This window comes from Hyla sarda, chromosome 5, assembly GCF_029499605.1.
Source record: "Hyla sarda isolate aHylSar1 chromosome 5, aHylSar1.hap1, whole genome shotgun sequence".
Classification (NCBI taxonomy): domain Eukaryota; kingdom Metazoa; phylum Chordata; class Amphibia; order Anura; family Hylidae; genus Hyla; species Hyla sarda.
Genome location: NC_079193.1, coordinates 363,287,268 through 363,305,412, shown reverse-complemented (window position 1 = coordinate 363,305,412; position 18,145 = coordinate 363,287,268). Strand labels below are relative to the sequence as shown.

Sequence of the window (18,145 nt, the reverse complement as noted above, 5' to 3'; positions counted from 1 at the left end):
GCAGCATCAACATACGATGCTCTTGTATGTCGGGGCCATCGCATAAACGGCTATCCGGCAGCGCAGACTGCTTCAGCTGCCACCAGATAGCCGTTTATGGTGCCCCGTAAGCTCCGGTGATGGTCACTTGCCTGTCCTCGGGGCTCCGGCGCGTCCTCTTCGGGATCCCCTGCATCGTCGGCGCTCAGGACCCCAGGACAGGCAGGCGGAGAGAAGCGGGCGGCGGCAGCGGTCTCTGGCACCACAAAAGCCTCTACAGTTCATTGATTTAAAGGAAAACTGTCACCTATTTTCTCCCGCACTATCCACAGGTATTGGTGGATAGTGCGGGAGACGCTGATTAAAACGAGCCCTACTTTGGTCTGATCCGCCGTTCCCCCGCAATTGTAGCTTTAATCTCTGTGTCTATCCTGCTGTAACTGGCAAAGGCGGGGCTTCTGCGGGCTAACGGACACTGACGTCAGCGCCGCTCATGAATATTCATCCTTCTTGCTCTCCCTCTCTTCGCCGCTCCTAACCAGAGGGAGGGATAAATATTCATGAGCGGTGCTGACGTCAGTGTCCGTTAGCCCGCAGAAGCCCCGCCTTTGCTATTCGGCCAATTATTCCCCCGCGACACCGCTGCAGATCATTGATTTAAAGCGGGCGCTTTAAATCAATGCACTGCAGTGGCTTTTGCGGTGCCATAGGCCGCCGCCACCACCCGCTTCTCTCCCCTACCTGTCAGGGTGGTCTGGGCCATCCATCCTTCCTGTAGTGTCCGGCAGCATTCCGGGTGGAGGGCGAACCGGTCCGGGCTGTCCTTCTCCGGGGGTCATCTTCTCCACTCCGGGCAGGCTCCGGCCTAGTAACGCAGCATAGATGCCGCTGCGCAGTGACGCCCGTGTGCAGCGACGCACCTGACGTCACGGCGTAGCGGCGTCTATGCAGCGTACTAGGCCGGAGCCTGCCCGGAGTGGAGAAAATGAAGGACAGCCCGGACCGGTTCACCCTCCACCCGGAATGCCGCCGGACACTACGCGAAGGATGGATGGATGGCCCGGACCACCCCATTACGGGTAAGTTTAATTTTTTTTATTGACTCGGAGGGTGGGGGAGGGGCCCGACCGATATAGCGGTATGGGCAAAAATCCATACTGTGGGAGAAAAAAAAAACTGTATCCGGTTCATACCGGTATACCGCCCAGCACTACGGTGGGGGGTGCGACGCGGTACGGTGGGGCGGTCGCGGTGGGTTGGGGGGGGCGGTCACGGTGCGGTGGGTTGGGGGGACGGTCGCGGTGCGGGCGGTTCGGCGGGCGGGGCATTATCGGCTTATCGGCAAGGTAATTGCCGATACCGATAATGGCCAAAATCGTGATTATCGCCCGATAATATCAGCCATACCGATAATCGGTCGATCCCTAATTAAAACTACAATTGCGGGGGAACGGCGGCGCGGAGCGGATCAGACCAAGGTAGGGCTCGTTTTAATCAGCGTCTCCCGCACTGTCCACCAATACCTGTGGATAGTGCGGGAGAAAATATGTGACCGTTTTCCTTTTTAAAGCGCCCGCTTTGTGGCGGGGAATAAATAGCCGATAACTTATACCGGAATATCGGTATAAGTTATCGGCTATCGGCCCTAACCTCCACCGATTATCGGTATCGGCCGTAAAAAATCGATATCGGTCGATCCCTACATCATACCGCTCCTGCCTATATACATGTTAAACTGGCACAAGGGAATATAGTACAGGAGACTATCTGTGCATGCCACAACTACAATCTTTTTTTCCCTCTCTTTTAGAACACACAGATAGTAACATAGATCGAATACAGTGATCCCTCAACTTACAATGACCTCAACGTACAATAGTTTCAACATACAATGGTCTTTTCTGGACCATCGTAACTTGAAACCAGACTCAACATACAATGTACAGACAGTCCAGATCTGTGATACCTGTCACAACTGGAGGAACTGACCAATCAGAATGGGCATTTTACTGGTAAATCACCTATATTACTGAAGTGCATGCACTGACTGGCTGTCTGGTAGCGCCCCCTACAGTACAGGGAGGAACTACAAGTCCTGTACTACTCCTTACCTGTTAGCTGCTCTTTTGGACACCAAGTAAGGGCGGCTCCATTTGGGACACTGTGTGTACTGTATAGGACCCTGAAGAAGCTCCTGTCCTCTACATAAACCATTGTTTCCCAACCAGGGTGCCTCCAGCTGTTGCAAAACTACAACTTCCAGCATGCCCGGACAGCCAACGGCTGTCCGGGCATGCTGGAAGTTGTAGTTTTGCAACAGCTGGAGGCACCCTGGTTGGGAAACAGTCATCCGTTTTTAAAGATCAGCTATATCAGTGGTCTTCAACCTGCGGACCTCCAGATGTTGCAAAACTACAACTCCCAGCATGCCCGGACAGCCTTCGGCTGTCCGGGCATGCTGGGAGTTGTAGTTTTGCAACATCTGGAGGTCCGTAGGTTGAAGACCGCTGCACTATATGTTCCATTATAAAAACCTTGAAAATTGGCCGTAACAAAGTCCCATTATAGTCTATGGGATTTTTACATTATCCGTTTTAACCCCTCATAGCCCGTTATTAATACCAGTACCGACCCTCCCGCAGAGGAATCGCGTTTATCTGGAGCTATGTGCAAAACTTTATTTATGGTTTTATCAGTATTTTACTACTAAAATAATTTTTATCAACACGTAATAAATAGTGTTGCTCGCGAATTTTCGCGAATATAGCGCTATATATTCGTAATTACGAATATTCGTATTTTTTTTTCTTTTCACAGTACACATCACAGTGATCACCCCTCTCTGCTTCCAGCTTGTGTGGTGTAAAGAAGGCTCCAATACTACTGTGTGAGACTGGCGTGCGAATTTTCGCATATGCTAATTTTTGTATATGCTAATTTTCGCATACGCGAAAATAAAACGAGAATGTTACGAAAATGCGAATTTAGCGAATATATGACGAATATTCGTCCGTATATTCGCGAATTCGAATATGCCCTATGCCGCTCAATAGAGATGAGCGAACTTACAGTAAATTCGATTCGTCACAAACTTCTCGGCTCGGCAGTTGATGGCTTTTCCTGCATAAATTAGTTCAGCTTTCCGGTGCTCCGGTGGGCTGGAAAAGGTGGATACAGTCCTAGGAAAGTCTCCTAGCACTGTATCCACCTTTTCCAGCCCACGGGAGCACCGGAAAGCTGAACTAATTTATGCAGGAAAAGTCATCAACTGCCGAGCCGAGAAGTTCGTGACGAATCGAATTTACTGTAAGTTCGCTCATCTCTACCGCTCAACACTAGTAATAAAATTGACAATATTTTACCTCTTTTTGGCGCGCCAGTATATATTTATTTATCGTATCTCAGCCTATGATGTGTGTCTGCTGAGCTAATGGGACTAATGACTTTGTTTTAATTAATTGTTCATTACTGTTTACTTAACTGCGTATCTAATCTTTTCACAAGCAATTACCCTGCTGCTAAGATAGTGTATCTAAGCTATCGTGTGTCTGTTCAGCTGGTGTATCTAAGCCTAGCATGTGTGCTAGTGTCCCATTGATTGTATCTAAGCCATTTTTGTGGCATATTGTATCCTAGTGTATGTAAGGCTCAGTTAGTGTATCTAAGCCCGCCATGTGTGATACCGTCTAAGCCTGTATATTTAAGCCTGGCATGTGTGATTCTTTCTCATGAACTAGTGTATCTGTCATGTGATACTGTCTGCTGCGCTACTGTATCTAAGCTTAGCTTGTGTGATTTTGTCCGTTGTGCCACGGTATCTAAGCCTACCGTGTGTAGTTTCAGTTGTTGCCTGGTATGTGTGATACTGTGTGCTGAGCCACGGTATCTAAGCCTAACATGAGTGATATTCTCCTATAAGACAGGGTGTACGACAGTGTATCTAAGCCACTTATCTAGGATATTGTCTTCTGAGCTGGTGTAAAACTCTCAGCCTAGCTAGTGTATCTATGCTAGTGTATCTAAGCCTAGCCAAAGTATTTAACCCCTTAAGGACCGGGGTTTTTTACGTTTTTGCATTTTCGTTTTTTGCTCCTTGCCTTTAAAAAATCATAACTCTTTCAATTTTGCACATAAAAATCCATATTATGGCTTATTTTTTGCGTCACCAATTCTACTTTGTAATGACGTCAGTCATTTTATCCAAAAATCTACGGTGAAACGGAAAAAAAATCATTGTGAGACAAAATTGAGAAAAAAAACGCTGTTTTGTAACTTTTGGGGGCTTCCGTTTCTACGTAGTAAATTTTTCGATAAAAATGACACTTTATCATTATTCTGTAGGTCCATACGGTTAAAATGATACCCTACTTATATAGGTGATTTTGTCGGACTTCTGGAAAAAATCATAACTACATGCACAGAAATGTATACATTTAAAATTGTCATCTTCTGACCCCTATAACTTTTTTATTTTTCCGTGTATGGGGCGGTATGAGGACTCATTTTTTGCGCCGTGATCTGAAGTTTTTACCGGTACCATTTTTGCATTGATAGGACTTATTGATCACTTTTTATTCATTTTTTCATGATATAAAAAGTGACCAAAAATGCACTATTTTGGACTTTGGAATTTTTTTGCGCGCACGCCATTGACCGTGCGGTTTAATTAACGATATATTTTTATAATTCGGACATTTCCGCATGCGGCGATACCATATATGTTTATTTTTATTTACACTGGTTTTTTTTTTATGGGAAAAGGGGGGTGATTCAAACTTTTAATAGGGAAGGGGTTAAATGATCTTTATACACTTTTTTTCCCCACTTTTTTTTTGCAGTGTTATAGGTCCCATAGGGACCTATAACACTGCACACACTGATCATTGTTATCCCATAGGGACCTATAACACTGCTCACACTGATCATTGTTATCCCATAGGGACCTATAACACTGCACACACTGATCATTGTTATACCATAGGGACCTATAACACTGCTCACACTGATCATTGTTATCCCATAGGGACCTATAACACTGCTCACACTGATCATTGTTATCCCATAGGGACCTATAACACTGCTCACACTGATCATTGTTATCCCATAGGGACCTATAACACTGCTCACACTGATCATTGTTATCCCATAGGGACCTATAACACTGCACACACTGATCATTGTTATACCATAGGGACCTATAACACTGCTCACACTGATCATTGTTATCCCATAGGGACCTATAACACTGCTCACACTGATCATTGTTATCCCATAGGGACCTATAACACTGCTCACACTGATCATTGTTATCCCATAGGGACCTATAACACTGCACACACTGATCATTGTTATACCATAGGGACCTATAACACTGCTCACACTGATCATTGTTATCCCATAGGGACCTATAACACTGCTCACACTGATCATTGTTATCCCATAGGGACCTATAACACTGCACACACTGATCATTGTTATACCATAGGGACCTATAACACTGCACACACTGATCATTGTTATCCCATAGGGACCTATAACATTGCTCACACTGATCATTGTTATCCCATAGGGACCTATAACACTGCACACACTGATCATTGTTATCCCATAGGGACCTATAACACTGCACACACTGATCATTGTTATCCCATAGGGACCTATAACACTGCTCACACTGATCATTGTTATCCCATAGGGACCTATAACACTGCACACACTGATCATTGTTATACCATAGGGACCTATAACACTGCTCACACTGATCATTGTTATCCCATAGGGACCTATAACACTGCTCACACTGATCATTGTTATCCCATAGGGACCTATAACACTGCTCACACTGATCATTGTTATCCCATAGGGACCTATAACACTGCACACACTGATCATTGTTATACCATAGGGACCTATAACACTGCTCACACTGATCATTGTTATCCCATAGGGACCTATAACACTGCACACACTGATCATTGTTATACCATAGGGACCTATAACACTGCACACACTGATCATTGTTATCCCATAGGGACCTATAACACTGCACACACTGATCATTGTTATACCATAGGGACCTATAACACTGCTCACACTGATCATTGTTATCCCATAGGGACCTATAACACTGCTCACACTGATCATTGTTATCCCATAGGGACCTATAACACTGCACACACTGATCATTGTTATACCATAGGGACCTATAACACTGCACACACTGATCATTGTTATCCCATAGGGACCTATAACATTGCTCACACTGATCATTGTTATCCCATAGGGACCTATAACACTGCACACACTGATCATTGTTATCCCATAGGGGCCTATAACACTGAACACACTGATCTTCATTATTGATCACTGGTTTCTCATAAGAAACCAGTGATCGATGATTCTGCCGCATGACTGCTCATGTCTGGATCTCAGGCACTGAGCAGTCATTCGGCGATCGGACAGCGAGGAGGCAGGTAGGGACCCTCCGGCTGTCCTGTAAGCTGTTCGGGATGCCGCGATTTCGCCGTGGCTATCCCGAACAGCCCACTGAGCTAACCGGCATGCTTTCAGTTTCACTTTAGACGCGGCGTCCCGGCCATTGTTAGAGGCCGGGCCCGACCCGCTATGACGCGGAAAACTTTTTTTTTATAAATCAACTGGTACCAGAAAGTTAAACAGATTTGTAAATCACTTCTATTAAAAAATCTTAATCCTTCCAGTACTTTTTAGGGGCTGTACACTAAAGAGAAATCCAAAAAGAAATGCATTTCCTGTGATGTCCTGACCACAGTGCTCTCTGCTGACCTCTGCTGTCCATTTTAGGAACTGTCCAGAGCAGCATATGTTTGCTATGGGGATTTTCTCCAGTTCCTAAAATGGACAGCAGAGGTCAGCAGAGAGCACTGTGGTCAGGACATCACAGGAAATGCATTTCTTTTTGGATTTCTCTTTAGTATACAGCCCCTAAAAAGTACTGGAAGGATTAAGATTTTTTAATAGAAGTGATTTACAAATCTGTTTAACTTTCTGGCACCAGTTGATTTATAAAAATAATAATAAAAAAAAAAAAAAGGTTTCCCACGGTAGTACCCCTTTTAAGCCTAGCATTTTGTGATATTTTCTACTGAACCGGTGTATCTAAGCCTGTCATGTGCGATACTGTTTTGCTTAACCACTGTAAACCAAGAATGTGTGTTGTCCGTTGAGGCGAGCCAGGGTATCTAAGCCTACCATGTGTGGTACGGTCTTCTGGGTTTTTGTATCTAAGCCTCACATGGTAGGATTAGATACCCTGGCTCAATGAACAATATTATACATGCTAGGCTTAGATACAGTGCCTCAGCAGACAGTATCACAAACTGGTATGGTCTTCTGGGTTTTTGTATCTAAGCCTTTGTGTGATACTGTCTGCTGAGGCACCGTATCTAAGCCGAGCATGTATAATCTTGTCCATTGACAGAGTTGTTGTATCTAAGCCTGTTATGTGTGATACTGTCTGCTGAGGTACTGTATCTAATTCTAGCGTCTGTCATATTGTTCATTGAGCTAGGGTATCTAATCCCACCATGTGTGGAACGGTCTTCTGGATTTTTGTATCTAAGCCTCACATGGTAGGATTAGATACCCTGGCTCAATGAACAATATTATACATTCTAGGCTTAGATACACTGCCTCAGCAGATAGTATCACAAACTGCTATGGTCTTCTGGGTTTTTGTATCTGAGCCTGTGTGTGATACTGTCTGCTGAGGCACCGTATCTAAGCCAAGCATGTATAATATTGTCCCTTGAGCCAGGGTATCTAATCCTACCTTGTGTGGTACAGTCTTCTGGGTGTTTGTATCTAAGCCTGTGTGTGATACTGTCTGCTGAGGCACCGTATCTAAGCCGAGCATGTATAATATTGTCCATTGAGCCAGGGTATCTAAGCCTACCTTGTGTGGAACAGTTCTGGAAGTTTGTATCTAAGCCTGTGTGTTATACTGTCTGCTGAGGCACCGTATCTAAACCGAGCATGTATAATATTGTCCATTGAGCCAGGGTATCTAAGCCTACCAAGTTGCCCACCCCCATCATATGTCTCCACTGAACCTGCCCTGTGTGAACAGTCATCTCTGTGATAACAAATGCTATCTTACACTGCCACCTGCTGTCTGTTTATGGTACTTCACATGCTTTACTATATAATGATCTTAGACAGGGTGCCTCCAGCTGTTGCAAATCTACAACTCCCAGCATGCCCGGACAGCCTTCGGCTGTCCGGGCATGCTGGGAGTGGTAGTTTTGCAACAGCTGGAGGCACCCTGTTTGGGAAACACTAGTGTAGGGTAACATCAGGTCATCCTAGCATCTACAATAATAAATAAATAAATCCTGCCCTGGTAACGGGGTTATGCTCCCTGCCCTTGATATTGTGCTGACACAACCGCTTGCTCTAATTCTCGCTCGCTCATCCATGCACCTCACTTTTGACAGGTGATGCAGAATTTGCAAGTTCTTTCATTGGTCGCTCTACTGCCACCTTGTGGTCTTTTTTGAGTATTACAGGTTTGTAAACAAAAGAGAAAAAAAACGGGTTATTAGTACATTTTACAACCAAAACAGTCAAAGTATGTTGGGTAGAGCCCTGTTCAGACCAGCGTTGGGTTTTTGTTTCCCAAAAGGCCCTTACAGCTCCTATAGGGCTAATAGGATCGGTCAGACTTTTTAGTGTATTGTGTTATAGGAAGCTAATAAAGTGTTTAGCCCAGAGGCTGTCATGGCTCCCAAAAAAATACAGCCAGCAGAATTGTGAACGCAGCTCTGGAGGTGACTGGAGTACGACTTTAGTAGTATTTGACGTTGCACATGATGATCTAATGTTTCTGTGTTTTTGCAGGTTGGGAGCCGAGATATTAACTACAACACTGGGAGAAGGTGAGCGACAAACCTGACTGTTATATACAATGTGATCACGTTGTGCGATGTGTAAAGAGCGTGACCACTACTGCTCACCATTATATAGTGTGTACACAGGGGTATAATACAGGATATAACTCAGGATCAGTACAGGATAAGTAATGTAATGTATGTACATAGTGACCTCACCAGCAGAATAGTGAGTACAGCTCTGGAGTATAATACAGAATATAACTCAGGGTCAATACAGGATAAGTAATGTAGTGTATGTACAAAGTGACCTCACCAGCAGAATAGTGAGTACAGCTCTGGAGTATAATACAGGATATAACTCAGGATCAGTACATGATAAGTAATATAATGTACGTACACAGTGACCTCACCAGCAGAATAGTGAGTACAGCTCTGGAGTGTAATACAGGGTATAACTCAGGGTCAGTACAGGATAAGTAATGTAATGTATGTACACAGTGACCTCACCAGCAGAATAGTGAGTACAGCTCTGGAGTATAATACAGGATATAACTCAGGATCAGTACAGGATAAGTAATGTAATGTATGTACACAGTGACCTCACCAACAGAATAGTGAGTACAGCTCTGGAGTATAATACAGGATATAAATCAAGATTTTTCTAGCTTGTGACGGAAAATATAAGTTATATGAAGACAGGAGGCGAGTATCTTGCATTAATCTTTCTTTATTAAGGCCCATTGCATTAAAACTGAAAGGTTTAATTTTCTGCTATCAAAAAAGGAAAAACTTTTCTCAAACTACAACTCCCAGCAGTCCCCTGAGATCTGAGTGGCCAATCGTAGCCCAGATGACTCCTATATAAGCGGCTGCTCTATCATAACTCCTCCTCTTTCTTGACTCTACGCCATAGCTGGCACAGGACAACCGATAATCGACTCCATGTGTCTCCGACGTATCTCCGGAACTGGAACACCGGTGCATCTGCAGAATCGGGATTACGGTCCTCTGGGTAACAGAATCAAACAAAGCATCCCAACGGGGACAGAACAGGAACATGTCAGCCGCCAAGTAGACGCAGTTGGTCCTCAATATCCTGAAATTAAAGAAGAAAAGAACACCATAACAGGGTTGGGTTGGGAGGGAAGATACTCGCCTCCTGTCTTCATATAACTTATATTTTCCGTCACAAGCTAGGAAAATCTCGATTTTATATATCAGACAGGAGGCTCATATCTTGCAAGTTCAAAGCTAAAACAAACACATCACAGATATGTCATAATGCGATAGGCAGAACTAACCCACGGTAGATAAGACCGACATGGATACATGAGACTCCGGTCTGAAATAAAACTGGCGAAAGGTCGTCACTGACGACCAATCCGCAGCCAGCAAGAGATCCAAGAGAGAGCCCCCTGAAGTAACTACCTTAGTGTCCATAGCCCCCCTGGAAGAGTGGGCACCAAAAAGAGAGACGTCTATCCCCGCCATGTCCATGGCAGACCGAACCCCCGGGCTTGGGTAGCCGATGATACCGGCAGGTGGGGACGTACATAAGAAATAAGGAGCTGAGAGGAATCCGGGGATCGTAACGCAGCCGTCTGAGCCTCATAAGACTGAAGGCAACGGACAACACAAAGACGAGGATGTTCGGGAAAGAAAGGTAAAAGACCAAATGAATACCGTCTTGGTCCTATGAACGACCGAAAACCGAATGCCTTGAGGCGTAAATTGACGCCTGGAGACATCCAGAGCTTTCACAACTGAAACACGCTTTATGGAGATCAAACATAAAAGGACAGTTAACTTGAAGGAAAGAAGCCGTAAAGAAAGTTTGTCATTATCCGCCCAAGCAGAGAACAAGTCAAGTAACTTGGAGACATCCCAAGTAGCTTGGTATTTAGCGTGGGGGGGCGAGTAAACTTAACGCCCCTTAGAAGCCGGCAAACTAGAGGGTGTTTGCCAACAGGCAAAGCGTCCACCGGGCAGTGGTAGGCTGAGATAGCGGACCGGTAGACATTGATGGAACTAAAGGATTTTCCCGACTCAAAGGATTCGGCTAAGTAGTTGACCACTACGGACATGGGTGTGAACTGGATCATTCTGCCGTTGATCACACCAACGAACCCAGAGCCCCCAGGCTGATCGATATGCCGATCAAGTCCCGGGGGCCCAGGCCAGGGCGAGGAGATCCTTAGCTGATTTTCATTATCTGATTCTGCCACCCCGAAACCAACCACGCAAGGAGAGGTAGGTTGCCCTCCAACACCAGAGGATGGAGACCCTTGGTCGGATTGGGGAGGAGATGAGGGAAGCGAGGGAACAAGCGGGGATAATCGATCGCCATCCCGTGAAGTAGAGGGAACCACGGTTGAGTCGGCCACCAAGGAGTGATCAACACAATCGTCGCTCTCTGGTTCACCACATGTAGGAGAACCTTGGGGATCATTGGAAACGGGGGAAACGCATAATGCGTCCCCTCTGGCCAGCGTTATCTAAATGCATCGACCGCGCAGGCTTCCGGATCCGGCCTCTAACTGTAGAACTGGGGCAATTGGTGGTTGAGGCGAGAAGCGACTAGATCCAAAAGAAATGGACCCCAAAGATGCTGTAATGCTAGGAAAACTGACCGATCCAGTCGCTGGCATCGATAAAGTAGCGGGAATTCCAATCTGCCACCGAATTGGAAACTCCCGGAATATATTCCGCGATCGGGACAATATCGCGGAGTAGGCAGAAATGCCAGAACTCCTTTGCGATGTCCGCTAGGATTCTGCACCTCGAGCCCCCCAAGCGGTTGACGTATTGGACTGCTGTCACATTGTCCATGCGCAGTAACACACAGCAGTTGTATGCGCGTGGCAAGAAACTCCTGATGGCGAATAACGCCGCCAGGAGTTCCAGCGCGTTGATCTGCAATAGAGACTCTGTAGCGGACCACGTCCCTCCTGTGGAGGCCTCTCCGCACCGGGCGCCCTAGCCTTGGTGACTCGCATCGGACTCTATTATGATGTCCAGGCTGGAATTGAATATGGTCTTGCCGTTCCATTCGACGGCATGACGAAGCCACCACTGCAACTCTTCCGTGGCTTCCGGACAAAGGGATACCTCGTCCGCATATCTGAGACCCTGCCGAAGATGTAGTGTCTTTATCCTCTGAAGGGCTCGATAATGGAGTGGGGCCGGAAAGATTGCCTGGATGGAGGCAGATAACAGACCCACCAATCGTGCGATTATACGCAACGATACGCGACCCTTGCGTAGCACAGCTCTGATCTCCTTGCGGATGAGGGTCAATTTGGATGCGGGAAGTCGAAGGACAGCTTGTTTTGTATCCACCAAAAAGCCTATAAACTCCATCTCCTGAACCGGAGCGAGAACCGATTTCTCATGATTGATCAGGAAACCCAAGTCCTGAAGTAGAGAAACCGTCCATTCCATATGAACAGTGGCCTGTGCCCTGGAGCGAGCCATGATAAGCAGGTCGTCCAGATATATTATCAGCCGTACTCCTCTGCTTCGCAAGGATGCCACCACCGGCTTCAGCAATTTGGTGAAACACCATGGGGCGGACGATAGGCTGAAGGGAAGGCAAGCGAATTGCCACATTCGGCCTCTCCACGGGAAGCAGAGAAACTGTTGAGATGACGGGTGAATGGGGACGGTAAGATAGGCGTCTTTTAGGTCTATCTTTATTAGCCAATCCCCTGGCCACAAGAGATCCCGAAGGAAGTGGATCCCTTCCATTTTGAAGTGTCGGTACACAACATGTTGATTTAAATTACGAAGATTGATAACTGGGCGAAACCCGCCACCTTTCTTCTTGACTAAGAAGAGGCTGCTGATTAACCCCGGGGATGATGGATTGACCTCTATTACTGCCTGTTTGCTAGGTGATCCTGCAATTCGTTGTCTATGAGAGCAACGTTTAGAGTTGAGAATCTCATGGAGGGCGGGATTACGTCAAACTCCGGAGGGGAGTGGAATTCTATCCGATACCCTGCCACTGTACTGAGAATCCACGCGTCTGCCGTAATCTCAGACCAGACGTGGGTAAAAGACTCCAGTCTGCACCCCACTGGGATATGAGGTTGTGTGTGAAATGGGGTACTCACCAGTAGATGGACGGGAGCGGGGATAGCCTTTGGCACCACGTCCTCTCCATGGCCTACCTCTAGGAGGGAAAAACGGCGCAGGTTGCGCCACAGGAAGCGGGTAGGACGGAGGAGCTTGTGCGTAGTGAGCTGGAGCTCTGGGTGGTGGCCTGTAATAGTTAGATCGGCCGGCAGATCGGCCCCTATTTCTGCCGGCCTTAGCAAAAACCTTACTTGAGGAGCCAGACCTTTTCAAGGACGTTTGGGCCTTGTCCAAACTGGTAAATAACCCCACGAATTTATTTATGTCTTTTATAAGGGTATCGCCAAAAAGCATGCCCTCGGCTGAGGGGCCTGGTTCGGATTCCGCCAGGTGGAATAACTGAGGATCTAACCTCATAAGTATGGATCTACGCCTTTCGGTAGAACAAGTGGTGTTGGCGGATCCAAGCATACAAATGGCCCTCTGGGCCCAACCTCTAAGTTGATTTAGGTCCGCAGGCTGGCTGGATGCAGCCGCCTGCTCAGACAGGTTTAGGATCTTTGTCAAAGGTCCTAGGAGATCCAGGATACGGTCCTGGATAGATTTAAAGGACCGTTCAGAGAACGCTACAGTCCCACCTTTCTCGTCAGATGATCCAGACTCTGCAGAAGGCTCAGATTCTCCGGACGAATCCTTATAGGAGTCCACAAAAGAGTTTAGCTTTGTCCGCCTGGTGGACTTATGCATCTTAGTTGTCATCTACTCGAGGCCCGAGGCTCGTAGAGAGTCTGGAGGGAGTGTGGGTTGGCAGACCGTGGTAGGGGCTGCCCGGGGCATGGATTGATCTTCCCCTGCCGGGGAGTCGTAAGTAGGCACCGTGTGCTTGCGCTTGTGTGAGGCTTTGCCTCTTTTAAGTACCGGTTCGTTAGTGAGTGGCAACGGTACTGGCAATTCCGGATGCGGATGCAAGAGCCGCCTGGACTGATTTGCTGATCAGTTCCTGAATTTGCGCAGCGTTCATGAACTGCGTAGTCTCAGATGGGGAGCTCATCCCTGGCAGGGAACTGGCATTGGCTTCCTCAGACATTATAAGTATAGTCAAACTAAATGACCTCAGAACTATATGCACACTGTTAAGTTATAGTCTATACATATATATATATATATATATATATATATATATATATATATATATATAAATATATAGGACTCCGATCAGATATTAGACAGGAATGACCTGCACACTGTGAAGCTATTAGGCAGGGATGGCCTGCAAGGTTATAGAGGGAAGAAGGAATGAATCCTAACTGAAATAATGAAAAACCTGTGTGTATATATATATACATATATATATATATATATGCTCTGAAAAACGCTCGGGCTCCTATCCTCCTCACCAATTGCGCTGAACTGAGCGCTGCGGTGGGAGGTACAGCGGAGTCTGAGAGCCCAGGGACGTAGTCTCGCGAGATTACGTCACTCCGGGTCTGTGATTGGTTGGTAGAGGACGCCCCTTGAACCGCCCGCCCCTTCTGAAAGGCAACCCAAGGGGAGAAGGAGAGAAAACGGAGCCAGGCAAGATGGCGCTGAGTGGAAAAGGGAAAAACAGAAGGTAAGACGGGGAAGGCGAGCACATGGACCGTTAGCGATCCAGAATTGCGCTGGGGAAAAAAAAGGGGGGGGAAGGATAGAAGACATTGTCGCAACAAGTGCCGTGTCTGGAAAGATCTGGCCTCAGTGAGACCCGGCCAGTAAGACTGCGCGGGAGCCGCAGCCACCAGCAGGAAGGGAGAGACCAGGAGGAATACAAGCTAGTATTCCACTATGAAGCTGAAAAAGTGGATATAGATATAGATATATATATATAAAGTGTATACATATATATGCAACCTAACAACTATACAGAATTAACATATACTTATCTGGCTATGAGGAGGAGTTATGATAGAGCAGCCCCTTATATAGGAGTCATCTGGGCTACGATTGGCCACTCAGATCTCAGGGGACTGCTGGGAGTTGTAGTTTGAGAAAAGTTTTTTCTTTTTTGATTGCATGAAAACTGAACGGTTTAATTTTCTGCTATGGGCATTAATAAAGAAAGATTAATGCAAGATACGAGCCTCCTGTCTGATATATAACTCAGGATCAGTACAGGATAAGTAATGTAATGTATGTACACAGTGATCTCACCAGCAGAATAGTGAGTACAGCTCTGGAGTATAATACAGGATATAACTCAGGATCAGTACATGATAAGTAATGTAATGTATGTACACAGTGATCTCACCAGCAGAATAGTGAGTACAGCTCTGGAGTATAATACAGGATATAACTCTGGATCAGTACAGGATAAGTAATGTAATGTATGTACACAGTGACCTCACCAGCAGAATAGTGAGTACAGCTCTGGAGTATAATACAGGATAGAACTCAGGATCAGTACAGGATAAGTAATGTAATGTATGTACACAGTGATCTCACCAGCAGAATAGTGAGTACAGCTCTGGAGTATAATACAGGATATAACTCTGGATCAGTACAGGATAAGTAATGTAATGTATGTACACAGTGACCCCACCAGCAGAATAGTGAGTACAGCTCTGGGGTATAATACAGGATATAACTCAGGATCAGTACAGGATAAGTAATGTAATGTATGTACACAGTGACCTCACCAGCAGAATAGTGAGTACAGCTCTGGGGTATAATACAGGATATAATTAGGATCAGTACAGGATAAGTAATGTAATGTATGTACACAGTGACCCCACCAGAACAATAGTGAGTACAGCTCTGGAGTATAATGCAGAATATAATTAGGATCAGTACAGGATAAGTAATGTAGTGTATGTACACAGTGATCTCACCAGCAGAATAGTGAGTACAGCTCTGGAATATAATACAGATATAACTCAGGATCAGTACAGGATAAGTAATGTATGTACACAGTGACCTCACCAGCAGAATAGTGAGTGCAGCTCTGGAGTATAATACAGGATATAACTCAGGATCAGTACAGGATAAGTAATGTAATGCACGTACACAGTGACCTCACCAGCAGAATAGTGAGTGCAGCTCTGGAGTATAATACAGGATATAACTCAGGATCAGTACAGGATAAGTAATATAATGTATGTACACAGTGACCCCACCAGCAGAATAGTGAGTACAGCTCTGGAGTATAATACAGGATATAACTCAGGATCAGTACAGAATAAGTAATGTAATGTATGTACACAGTGACCTCACCAGTAGAATAGTGAGTACAGCTCTGGAGTATAATACAGGATATAACTCAGGATCAGTACAGGATAAGTAATGTAATGTATGTACACAGTGACCTCACCAGCAGAATAGTGAGTACAGCTCTGGAGTATAATACAGGATATAACTCAGGATCAGTACAGGATAAGTAATGTAATGTATGTACACAGTGACCTCACCAGCAGAATAGTGAGTACAGCTCTGGAGTATAATACAGGATATAACTCAGGATCAGTACAGGATAAGTAATGTAATGTATGTACACAGTGACCCCACCAGCAAAATAGTGAGTACAGCTCTGGAGTATAATACAGGATATAACTCAGGATCAGTACAGGATAAGTAATGTAATGTATGTACACAGTGACCTCACCAGCAGAATAGTGAGCACAGCTCTGGAGTATAATACAGGATATAACTCAGGATCAGCACAGGATAAGTAATGTAATGTATGTACACAGTGACCTCACCAGCAGAATAGTGAGTACAGCTCTGGAGTATAATACAGGATATAACTCAGGATCAGTACAGGATAAGTAATGTAATGTATGTACACAGTGACCTCACCAGCAGAATAGTGAGTACAGCTCTGGAGTATAATACAGGATATAACTCAGGATCAGTACAGGATAAGTAATGTAATGTATGTACACAGTGACCTCACCAGCAGAATAGTGAGTACAGCTCTGGAGTATAATACAGGATATAACTCAGGATCAGTACAGGATAAGTAATGTATGTACACAGTGACCTCACCAGCAGAATAGTGAGTACAGCTCTGGAGTATAATACAGGATATAACTCAGGATCAGTACAGGATAAGTAATGTAATGTATGTACACAGTGACCTCACCAGCAGAATAGTGAGTACAGCTCTGGAGTATAATACAGGATATAACTCAGGATCAGTACAGGATAAGTAATGTAATGTATGTACACAGTGACCTCACCAGCAGAATAGTGAGTACAGCTCTGGAGTATAATACAGGATATAACTCAGGATCAGTACAGGATAAGTAATGTAATGTATGTACACAGTGGTGGACATGTTCTCACAGAACAGCACTAATAACCTCCTACAATGTATCTTGTGAATATAAAGATTATGGGGGCAGATTTATTATAACCTGTCCGGAGGAAAAGTTGCTGAGTTGCCCATAGCAACCAATCAGATCGCTTCTTTCACTTTTCAGAGGCCTTTTCAAAAATGAAAGAAGCGATCTGATTGGTTGCTATGGGAAACCCAGCAACTTTTCCTCTGGACAGGTTTTGATAAATCTCCCTATATATTGTTTTGTGTAAACATCATTGACTGGATACAATTACATCATATGGACGATCCTCTCTTGTGTTTGTAGCAAACGGTCCGGGCAGGAAAGAGACTGCGCAAATCTATCCGCGTCCAGATTTCCTTGTCTAGCTCGCAGAGCGTTATCTAGACCTGATATATTTTGGCAAAGTCTCCTTTTGTGAAAAGCGATTAGTTCTGTACAAATTTTTGTTTTTAACCTTTGGATGTTCCTAAATGACCACGTGGTGAAATCATGTGACCACTGATGCTATATAGCAGTTGTCTCCAACCTGCGGACCTCCAGATGTTGCAAAACTACAACTCCCAGCATGCCCGGACAGCCGTTGGCTGTCCGGGCATGCTGGGAGTTGTAGTTTTGCAACATCTGGAGGTCCACAGGTTGGAGACCACTGCTATATAGTAATAATCTCCAACCTGTGGATTTCTAACTGTTGCGGCACTACAAATCCCAGCATACTGGAAGCTGAGGTTTCCCATCAGGTGGAGAGCAACTGGTTGGAGAATTCTTTCAAAACCAGTGTGCCTCCAGCTGTTGCACAACTACAACTCCCAGCATGCCCGGACAGCCTTTGACCTATATTCATAACTGAGGTGCTTTAAAATGATTTAGAAGTTTTTATGTTGCATTTTTACTGCATTTATG

General features: G+C 45.3%; 1 protein-coding gene across 6 annotated transcripts in view; it reads left to right on the top strand.

The window, feature by feature from the left end:
• The window catches only part of CYRIB (CYFIP related Rac1 interactor B), a 168,183-nt gene that overhangs the window by 105,713 nt on the left and 44,325 nt on the right, over window positions 1-18,145 (top strand). For all 6 annotated transcript variants that reach the window (XM_056522752.1, XM_056522751.1, XM_056522755.1 and 3 more), the window contains one exon: window positions 8,857-8,894. The gene's annotated coding sequence lies outside the window, so the exon portion shown is untranslated. The remainder of the gene's footprint in view (window positions 1-8,856; window positions 8,895-18,145) is intronic.